Here is an 11,734-nt window from a genome sequence, read left to right on the forward strand (position 1 = left end):
GCTCGCTTTGAAACATCTCAGCAGCACTCATCTGCTCCAGCCCTGCCCCCACCACCACACAGTTCGTACATCACCCCATTCACTGTACAGGAGCACGATGTCAGATGGGTGCTCCTGGCAGTGAACCCCAAGAAAGCTGCCGGCCCAGACGGAGTACCTGGTAAGGTGCTCAGAGCGTGTGCCCACCAGCTCGCCCCTACCTTCACCAGGATCTTTAACCTCTCCCTGGCTCAGGCAGTCATCCCGCCCTGCCTAAAATCAGCCACAATAATCCCGGTGCTGAAGAAGTCTCCCGTCACCAGCCTGAATGATTACCGTCCTGTGGCCCTCACTCCGGTAACTAGTCGAGAGACTAGTTCTTCAGCACATCAAGGACCACCTCCCCCCAGACTTCGACCCCTACCAGTTCGCATATCGCGCAAACAGATCCACAGAGGACGCCATCGCCGTAGCTCTACACTCTGTACTGAACCACCTGGAGCAGCAGCAGAGCTACGTCTGCATACTCTTTGTGGATTACAGTTCTGCTTTCAACACAATAATCCCGGACATCCTTATCAGTATACTGGACACTCTCAGCCTCCTCCCTCTCACATGTGCATAGATAAAGGACTTTCTTACCAACCAGCCCCAGACTGTGAGACTTGGCCCCCACTTCTCCTCCACCCGCACATTGAGCACCGGCTCTCCACAGGGCTGTGTGCTGAGCCCCCTTCTGTACTGCCTCTATGCCCACGACTGTAGTCTGACCCACAACAACAACAACCTTATCGTCAAGTTTGCTGACGACACCACAGTGGTCGGACTCATCACAAAGGGAGACGAGGCAGCCTACAGAGAGGAGGTCCTGAAGTTGGCAGCCTGGTGTTCAGAAAATAACCTCGCTCTGAACACCAAGAAAACCAAAGAGCTCATTGTTGACTTCAGGAAGCACAGCACCGGCCTAGCCCCCCTCTACATCAACAACGAGTATGTGGAGAGGGTCCACACCTTCCGGTTTCTCGGGCGTCCTCATCTCTGCCGACATCTCCTGGTCAGTAAACATTTCAGCAGTCATTAAGAAGGCTCAGCAGCGGCTACACTTCCTGAGAGTCCTCAGGAAGTACAACCTAAACTCCAACCTGCTGCTGACCTTCTACCGCTCATCCATCGAGAGCCTGCTGACGTATTGTATTACAGTATGGTACAGCAGCTGCACTGCTGTAGACAGGGAGAGGCTCCAGAGGGTAGTTAAGGCAGCACAGAAGATCATTGGCTGCCCTCTCCCCTCCCTGATGGACATTTACACCTCCTGCTGCCTTAGCAGAGCTAAGAACATTATCAAGGACAGCTCCCATCCTGGCTTTGATCTGTTCAACCTGTTGCCCTCAGGGAGGCACTACAGGTGCATCAGGACAAAGACAAATCGATTCAAAAACAGCTTCTTTCCAAAAGCCATAACTGCCCTGAACTCAGATATGCTCTGACTTTACAGTCTATTTATTTTACTATGTGACTCTCTTAGTGCAATAATTTATAATGTGCAGTACTTTATAAGGTGACTCTCTTGTGCAATACTTTTATAATGTGCAATACCTCACTCCATAATGTGAAACGCAACACTCACCTCAGGACTGTGCACCTTACACACAACACATACACCTCAGGACTGTGCACCTTACACACAGCACATACACCTCAAGTCTGTGCACCTTACCTTACCTTGCAATACTTTATAATGTTTAATATTTTATTTTATAATGTGACTCTCTCGTGCAATACTTTATAATGTGACTCTCTCTGTGCAATACTTTAAATGTGCAATGAGCAATGCCTCACTCCATAATGTATAACACAACACATACACCTCAGGACTGTGCACCTTACCCCCCTTACACCCCCCCCCCCCATTTTTTTCTTCCTCTCTCTCTCTACACACTGTTTTGCACTGTTATTGGAGATGCTTAATCTCATTGTACATGTGTATAGTGACAATAAAGGCATTCTATTCTATTACCAGTCTCTCTCTCTCACTCACACACACACACACACACACACACACACACACACACACACACACACACACACCAGTGAGTGCATATTTGCCATCACTGTGCATTTTGTTGCAGACATATGAAAACTCCATGTACACACACACACACACACACACACACACACACACAGGAAAGCTAAGATGACTTAAGATTACAGCGTGAGATAGAGATAAGGAGGAGACACGTATAGTTTTGTACATATATAAATGTACATTTTCACAACACACACACACACACACACACACACACAGTCTTTGTCTATCTCTCATCCATCAAGCAGTCATGGCATTTGCAACATGCACATCACCTTTGAACATTTGATGAATACAGTGGGGCAAAAAAGTTGTCAGTCACCAATTGTGCAAGTTCTCCCACTTAAAAAGATGAGAGAGGCCTGTAATTTTCATCATAGGTACACTTCAATTATGAGAGACAGAATGAGAAAAAAAATCCAGAAAATCACATTGTCTGATTTTTAAAGAATTTATTTGCAAATTATGGTGGAAAATAAGTATTTGGGGCGGCATGGTGGTGTAGTGGTTAGCGCTGTCGCCTCACAGCAAGAAGGTCCTGGGTTCGAGCCCCGGGGCCGGCGAGGGCCTTTCTGTGTGGAGTTTGCATGTTCTCCCCGTGTCCGCGTGGGTTTCCTCCGGGTGCTCCGGTTTCCCCCACAGTCCAAAGACATGCAGGTTAGGTTAACTGGTAACTCTAAATTGACCGTAGGTGTGAATGGGAGTGTGAATGGTTGTCTGTGTCTATGTGTCAGCCCTGTGATGACCTGGCGACTTGTCCAGGGTGTACCCCGCCTTTCGCCCGTAGTCAGCTGGGATAGGCTCCAGCTTGCCTGCGACCCTGTAGAAGGATAAAGCGGCTAGAGATAATGAGATGAGATAAGTATTTGGTCAATAACAAAAGTTCATCTCAATACTTTGTTATATACCCTTTGTTGGCAATGACAGAGGTCAAACATTTTCTGTAAGTCTTCACAAGGTTTTCACACACTGTTGCTGGTATTTTGGCCCATTCCTCCATGCAGATCTACTCTAGAGCAGTGATGTTTTGGGGCTGTCGCTGGGCAACACGGACTTTCAACTCCCTCCAAAGATTTTCTATGGGGTTGAGATCTGGAGACTGGCTAGGCCACTCCAGGACCTTGAAATGCTTCTTACGAAGCCACTCCTTCGTTGCCCGGGCCGTGTGTTTGGGATCATTGTCATGCTGAAAGACCCAGCCATGTTTCATCTTCAATGCCCTTGCTGATGTTAGGAGGTTTTCACTCAAAATCTCACGATACATGGCCCCATTCATTCTTTCCTTTACACGGATCAGTCGTCCTGGTCCCTTTGCAGAAAAACAGCCCCAAAGCATGTTTCCACCCCCATGCTTCACAGTAGGTATGGTGTTCTTTGGATGCAACTCAGCATTCTTTCTCCTCCAAACACGACAAGTTGAGTTTTTACGAAAAAGTTCTATTTTGGTTTCATCTGACCATATGACATTCTCCCAATCCTCTTCTGGATCATTCAAATGCTCTATAGCAAACTTCAGATGGGCCTGGACATGTACTGGCTTAAGCAAGAGGACACGTCTGGCACTGCAGAATTTGAGTCCCTGGCAGCGTAGTGTGTTACTGATGGTAGCCTTTGTTACTTTGGTCCCAGCTCTCTGCAGGTCATTCACTAGGGCCCCCCGTGTGGTTGTGGGATTTTTGCTCACCGTTCTTGTGATCATTTTGACCCCATGGGGTGAGATCTTGCGTGGAGCCCCAGATCGAGGGAGATTATCAGTGGTCTTGTATGTCTTCCATTTTCTAATAATTGCTCCCACAGTTGATTTCTTCACACCAAGCTGCTTACCTATTGCAGATTCAGTCTTCCCAGCCTGGTGCAGGTCTACAATTTTGTTTCTGGTGTCCTTTGACACCTCTTTGGTCTTGGCCATAGTGGAGTTTGGAGTGTGACTGTTTGAGGTTGTGGACAGGTGACTTTTATACTGAGAACGAGTTCAAACAGGTGCCATTAATACAGGTAATGAGTGGAGGACAGAGGAGCCTCTTAAAGAAGTTGTTACAGGTCTGTGAGAGCCAGAAATCTTGCTTGTTTGTAGGTGACCAAATACTTATTTTACCGAGGAATTTACTAATTAATTCATTAAAAATCCTACAATGTGATTTCCTGGCTTCTTTCCCCCCATTCTGTCTCTCATAGTTGAAGTGTACCTATGACGAAAATTACAGGCCTCTCTCATCTTTTAAAGTGGGAGAACTTGCACAATTGGTGGCTGACTAAATACTTTTTTGCCCCACTGTATATGACATGTGACTGTTTTGTTGGGTGGTGGAATGTCCTGGGTTGCGGAACCACACACGTGAGGGCCTGTCAAGGCCGCTTGCGGCTTTAATTCTTCTTCTCCTCTTCTTCTTCTTATTATTATTCTGCCTTTCTCAGCTTTATTTGAGGCATTTCCCATGCATGAAAACTCATGAAATTTGATACACACATCAGTGATTGTCCTCGCTATTCAGCCACAGACTTTTGGCCCCGGGCATGGCCCAGGGACTTCATAGCGCCCCTTTTTCCATTTCCCATTGAAATGAATGGGTAGAACTTCGGAATGATGATGTCATAAGGCCATTTGGAGTGAAATTACACATGGTCATTTTTAACGTACTCCTCCTAGATGGTTCATCAAATTCATGTCAAATTTGGCAGACATGATGCCAAGATACTGCTGAAGTTAAATTGCTAAGGGATTTTTGATATGTTGTAATATGTTGAAATAATATAACATATAATATGCCAAGATATTGCTGAATGTTGAACTTGATATCTTGTAATTTGATTCTGATTCTGATTCTCTTTAGCCGTTATGGGCCTGTCTGGTATAGCACCACCAACCGGCCAAGGAAAGAGTATGGTTTTAAATATGTGTGTTTTGACACATGATGAATTTTAAGTCAATTGCGAGTAATTTTTTTTGTGGTTTGTCTGTGTACATGTACCATCAGTCATACGCACCGCCTAGTGGCCAGTGTTAGTAATTACCAGTCATACACACCACCAAGTGGCCAGTGCTAGTAATTACCAGTCATACACACTGCCTAGGCAGCACGGTGGTGTAGTGGTTAGCGCTGTCGCCTCACAGCAAGAAGGTCCACGTTCGAGCCCCGTAGCCGGCGAGGGCCTTTCTGTGTGGAGTTTGCATGTTCTCCCCATGTCCGCGTGGGTTTCCTCCGGGTGCTCCGGTTTCCCCCACAGTCCAAAGACATGCAGGTTAGGTTAACTGGTGACTCTAAATTGACCGTAGGTGTGAATGTGAGTGTGAATGATTCTGTGTCTATGTGTCAGCCCTGTGATGACCTGGCGACTTGTCCAGGGTGTACCCTGCCTTTTGCCCATAATCAGCTGGGATAGGCTCCAGCTTGCCTGCCACCCTGTAGAACAGGATAAAGCGGCTAGTGATGATATGAGATGAGATGAGACACACCGCCTAGTGGCCAGTGTTAGTAATTACCAGTCATACACACCGCCTAGTGGCCAGTGTTAGTAATTACCAGTCATACACACCGCCTCGTGGTCAGTGTTAGTAATTACCAGTCTCTCACACACCGCCTAGTGGTCAGTGTTAGTAATTACCAGTCATACACACCGCCTAGTGGCCAGTGTTAGTAATTACCAGTCTCTCACACACCGCCTAGTGGTCATTGTTAGTAATTACCAGTCATACACACCGCCTAGTGGCCAGTGCTAGTAATTACCAGTCTCTCACACACCAGTGAGTGCATACCTGCCATCATTGTGCATTTTGTTGCATACATATGAAAACTCTCCATGTACATACACACACACACACACACACACACACTGCAGACACAGGAAAGCTAAGATGACTTATAGTAAGATTACAGTGTGAGATAGAGATAAGGAGGAGACATGTATAGTTTTGGACATATATAAATGTACTTTTCACACCACAGAAAAACACACACACACACACACACACACACTTACAGTCTTTGTCTGTCTATCTCTCATCCATCAAGCAGTCATGGCATTTGCAACATGCACATCACCTTTGAACATTTGATGAATATATGACATGTGACTGTTTTGTTGGGTGGTGGAATGTCCTGGGTTGCGAAACCACACGTGCGAGGGCCCGTCAAGGCCGCTTGCGGCTTTAATGATGGCTGTATTTTGTTTTTATCCTGAACCCCTTGGAGCCAAATTGTCCTGTGATTTCTTAACTAAACACCTGAGCTTGGGCTGAAAATCCACCACTGAGCAAAGTCTAAAGAAACACATTTTGAGAAATAGGTGACACAATCAGTCTGTTTGTCCTAAATTCTGTAGCTGAAAAGAAATCGAAGAGAGGAACTCGAACCAAAACAATACCTCAGCTTTTGCTGAAATTCCCAGAATTTAAGAACCAGGGAAGGTTGATTATAGGTTAACTATATTTTACACAGTTTAATAAATTGTATAATCATTCTCCATATCTGAAAATAAAATAGAAAAAAGTTCCACCTTTAGACAGCAGTCCTTGTTCCCTTGGAATTAATCTCTTTTCTTTTTTAAAACAACAAAAAAGGTTGGTTGGTTGGTTGGTTGGTTGGTTTGTTCAGATGCACTTCGAAAAAGGTGTTGAAGCTCCATAAACTCCTTCACTTGAGGAAAGTGTCAGGAATGCAGGCAACAGACATGTGTAAAAGTAGAACAAAATTTAATAAGGCTCACTGGCAGACAGATCCAAAGCACTAAGCAAAAAGCAGAGTTAAAAACAGGCAAAGGCTGGGGCGAGGCACAATCAAAGGCAATATCAAAAAGGCAAAGTCCAAGGTACAAAGTCAAAACCAGAATCAGCAGTGCAATAATGAAAGGCTCGGCAAAGTCAGACACAAGGAATTGAGCAGATACTTCATAATAAACTGTGAGAATGGAAGTCCTTATGTAGTGAGTTGTGGTGATTGTGAGCAGGTACATGTGATTTAGAACTCAGGAGATTATGAGTGGTGAGGTGCAGGATGTGTGTTTTAGTCTGTGGCTGTCAGATTTCAAGGCTGCTGTGAATTCTGGGAAGTGGAGTCTTGAGTGCGAGCGACTGAAAGGTAGAACAGGTTCAGGCAGATTCACAGCCACATGGGAATGTAAACAGGTTTTTACAGGTGAGGAGACTCTACTTCCCAGAAGATTCCTCTATAAAAGTCATGAGTACTGACTGACACACGGATTAAAATCAGTGGGTTTTTTTTGTTTATTTGCTGTTGTAGCAGGTTTCTCCCTGGTTCCTCTCCACTTCCGTTGTTTGACTGCAGTTACAGTATCTGTACCTGGGAGAAGCTCCGTCACTCTCTACTCTTAGGAATATTTGTGTGTGTGTGTGTGTGTGTGCGCTCGTGTGCACATTCCATTTTATGGTAGCCCATAAGGAATTGTAGTTTGGTGTTTCAGCTGTATTAAATATATTAAAAAGAAAAAAAGGACAGTCTAAATATAAGAAGGTGTTCAAAGAATTTAGAAGAGGTTAAAAGAATGAAAAGTAATACAGTTGCCTCAGAAACTATCAAAGACTATTATTTCCTATTTAAAACTTATTGCACAGAAAGTCCATAACTTTTTGATAAATTAAAACAAATTCAGAGTAATTTTTTTTATTAAATCACATTAAACTCCAAAGGATTCATGAAGAGAACTTCATCATGACCTGACTTTCATATTCCACTCCTGATTAATTCTGTTATGTATGTTCAAGTGCAGAAATTTATTTTCCATACACATTTTCTTCTGACATCCCAATCCATATAAAGTAAAGTGAACATGCACGAGCACCACACTCTGCCCTCTCTCCTCTCTCAATTACACCAATTTTAATATGCTAATCAGAGCTACACCTCTTTTCATAGTCAGGAAAAATGGCAAAAGCAAGCAGGAAGTCATTAAAAAAAAACCCTCAATGTCAGTGAGGTAGAGGTGCTACTTTCAGAGGTAGAGTCCAGAAATACATTTTATTTGGCACTCTGTCCTCTGGCATTGAGAAAAGAAAAAAAAAGAAAGTGGGAGAGTGTGGCGGAGGCTGTTAATTTTTTTTCCCCATGTAAAGCGACCTTGGGTTTGTGAAAGGTGCTATATCAATGTAACATGTTTTATTATTATTATTATTATTATTATTATTATTATTATTATTATGTAGTGGGGTCAAAGAACTGCCTGGAAAATGAAATAAAAAAAGTAGTACTCCAACATTAAGGTTGACATCGAGTGGAGGACTGCTGCCCACTGCTAAAGTGTGGCAAGAATGGGCAGCGGGGCAGGAGTCAAGGAACTCGTTCCATTTGAACAGAGAATTTCCTCTGCTGTGGGTGACACTGTTCTTCCCAGAGTACTGGTGGCATGTGAGGGAGACTCTGATTGTGTACAAGATCACAGTGAAGGTAAAGAAATCTCCATTTATTTGGGAAACCTACTAGATTTACCTTTACAATGGTCTTTATGCAAGAGCTTTCCCATACCATACCAGAGAAACATTGCATGTGCAAAGATGCAATGCTATAGGCCTTCTTTTGTCAATTCAAACCGAGTAAACACGGGTTCTTCCCTGGTCATGACAATTCAGATAGGACCTGGGTCACAACTTGGGAGAGATACATAACAGTGAACACACAGGCTGGAAATGGGCAGATATCTCACATCTCACACATTCTTTCTTTCCTCTTGGTGTGTGTACACATGGAATGGTGTGAGCAGGTGCTCATGTGTGCTTTAATTTCATAGACATGGTACTACTTGGGGACAAACAGAGCACAGCAGCTCATTGCATGAAGAGTAGTGCCCAGGGGGCAGCCATGACCTGAAGCAGCCTTGGGCCCAAAGGGCCACTGGTTCAATTCCCAGGACAGGCAGGAAAAATAAGAAGGGAGTTGAGTGAATGAACAGCACTTACCCCTCCCACTGTATCATGGGTGAAGTCCCCTTGAGCAAGGCACCTAACCTCCAAGTGCTCCTGGAGTGCCGTAGCACAGCTGCCCACTGCTCTGGGTATGTGTGTGTGTGTGCTCATTGCTCACTTGTGTGTGCATGCGTATGTTCACTGCTTCAGATGGGTTAAATGCAGGGAAGGAATTTCACTGTGCTTGAATGTACATGTGACCAAATAAAGGCTTCTTCTTCTTCTACTATTAATAATAAAGGAGATGGGTGAGAAAAAGTGTGTGCTTTATTTCAGCTGCAGTGTTTTCATCCAGAACTCATGCACATCCTGAATAATTTTAGTGGACAAAAATCAGCATGTGCAGCTTTTTTAGTCTTGTTTCACCTACTCAAAAATAAACTGCAGTAAAGTCTGGAAGTTTGCACTTGAGTTGTTCATTTGTTCTCCTATGTGAGTGTGCTTGCAGAACAATGCACTGAAATCACTGTGCATCCTCATTTACAAATAGATCTGGGTGGTGCCATTCACATTTATATTGACCCTGGTCAGACTCCAGTCCAACAACCTCGAGAGGTGGGTTGCAAAGTCAAGTCTGACAACACAGACTGACCTTTTCAAACACAAATCAGTGTGGGTGTAACCCTGGTTGGTCACTTGGTTTTGAAAGGGGTACATGTGTACTTGGACCCAGAGAACGTTTTGCCAACATTCAGCGATCAACCTTGTGATTGTATGATCAGATTTATGTTCTGGACACTTGGGTAAGGGGAGGGATAGAGCTGGTGGCAGTTACTGTGCAGAACATCCACTACATTAATGTAGTAAATCTGGGAGAGCTTCATGTGTTACCTGGGAGCAATTTTATCGAGATCAGTTTCGCTAGTGTTCCAGGGGTTTATGCCATCACTTTATTCACTCATGTTGGTTTTCTGGTTACATTATTAGTACAAGAGCTAGCTTAGACCTCAACATTATCAACACATTGGGAAAACAGCAAAGAAATCCATCTCTGTGCTGAGGGTCTGTTGGAAAAGTTTATAGCACAACAAGACATGGAAAATGAAGTGGAGAGGCTATCACACTTAACTTGTGCTGGAGAACACTATCCTGTGAATTTCTACAGTAACTCCATAAAACACAGCTGAGATTCAACAATTTACAGTCATCAAGCATACAGTCTAGCAGCTTGTTACAAATGGGTTTCGACTTTACCTTCAACTGTATCATATGATTTACCAGGTTTTACAGGTTTCAGCAAAATTTCCATTCCAACCACATCTCAAAAAACACACAAAGACCTTAAACTGGTCCAGAAAATCTGGACATGGTGAAGTTTCTTCTTTTTCTCTGCTTTGGAGTGGGAAACAAGAATTTCACATGTATTTCTGATGGAAAGATATTCACTCCCGTATGCCCTTTTCACCCCCTCAATTGCAGGAAAGTATCTTACAAAAGAAATGCTTCTGTACACACACACTATATGTGCTTACACTTTGTGGCAAATGGATTATATTTAATGCAGATTATGTTCCAGTGTGAGAGAAAAATGTCCAGGAAATGCGTTTTCATTCCAAAAATGTCTCTCTGGAGTCTGTATCAGATGAAAATTCTTCACACCCTAAAAGTAAGAAACCAAAAGTTTTATATTTAAACTGATATCCTCAACATGAACAATAAACATCAAAGTAAATGTTTAATGTTGATATAATTTGCATGGATTACTGCACTTTTATATCTGGAATATACTGTGGAGTTGAAATTACTTATTTTTATTATGTTTACAGCATTTAGCCGACGCCCTTATCCAGAGCCACTTACAGAATTGTGTGTGGGCGTCACTACATGCAAATCAGCTGTGCCAAGAACACACTTCACACAATACAGGTGATCAACTTAATCTCAAAAGTACAAAGAAAATCAGGCTTTCTGTCAGAAATATTTAGCTCAGTTTAGCTGACACAAATATATTTAACACAACTTTATGTATAATTGCAAATCAGTTGTGCCAGTAATTTACAGTGATTGGCATTCATCAATATATGCACTGAGTACTGTGATCAAATCAGGGAAAAAAATCTTTGTGGAACTAAATATAATGATTTTCTTCCTCAGGATATTTGATGCTGAACCTAAAACCTCTGCTTCAGTCTCAATATTAGAGAATGTGTCTTACTGAGGAGCAGGTCATGTGACTCTCGGAGAGATGATCTTACCCCAGTGTCTCCAGTTTACAGTGAGGATTCTCCAGTACAGCAGAGAGACGCTTCACTCCTGAGTCTCTGAGTTTGAGTTGCAGTTTGAGGAGAATCCTGAGGGAAAGTGTTACAGGTTAACCTCACACACGTGTCATTTAAAGAAAATGGGAATGGTTGTGTTTTACCATCACCTGCTTCGTTTGAAAGAGCAAAGAGATGACATTATTGAAAAAAGCACCAACTGAACACGGCCAAAGCCACAGAGAGACACAAACACACCCTCACATCTATTTATCTGGCAACTTTTATACCTCATGCAAGAAGAAACACATCTCAGTTATAAGTTGGATTTTGTAACATTCCAGATATTTCAGTTCGGGGGCTGCATTATAGAAAAGACATTTTAAGCTCCAAGTTCAATACAGAATCCACAAACGTCCAAAAACTAATCTAAAATTACTCAATAAAAAAACAGGTGATTCCCAGTGAAATAAAGAAAAAAAAACTTTTTGCAAGGGATGCTGACCAAGTTGTTCAAATGAATATTAAACTTTTTTATATTTAACAGAAATTGACAAA

The sequence above is a fragment of the Neoarius graeffei genome, chromosome 16, assembly GCF_027579695.1.
Source record: "Neoarius graeffei isolate fNeoGra1 chromosome 16, fNeoGra1.pri, whole genome shotgun sequence".
Classification (NCBI taxonomy): Eukaryota; Metazoa; Chordata; class Actinopteri; order Siluriformes; family Ariidae; genus Neoarius; species Neoarius graeffei.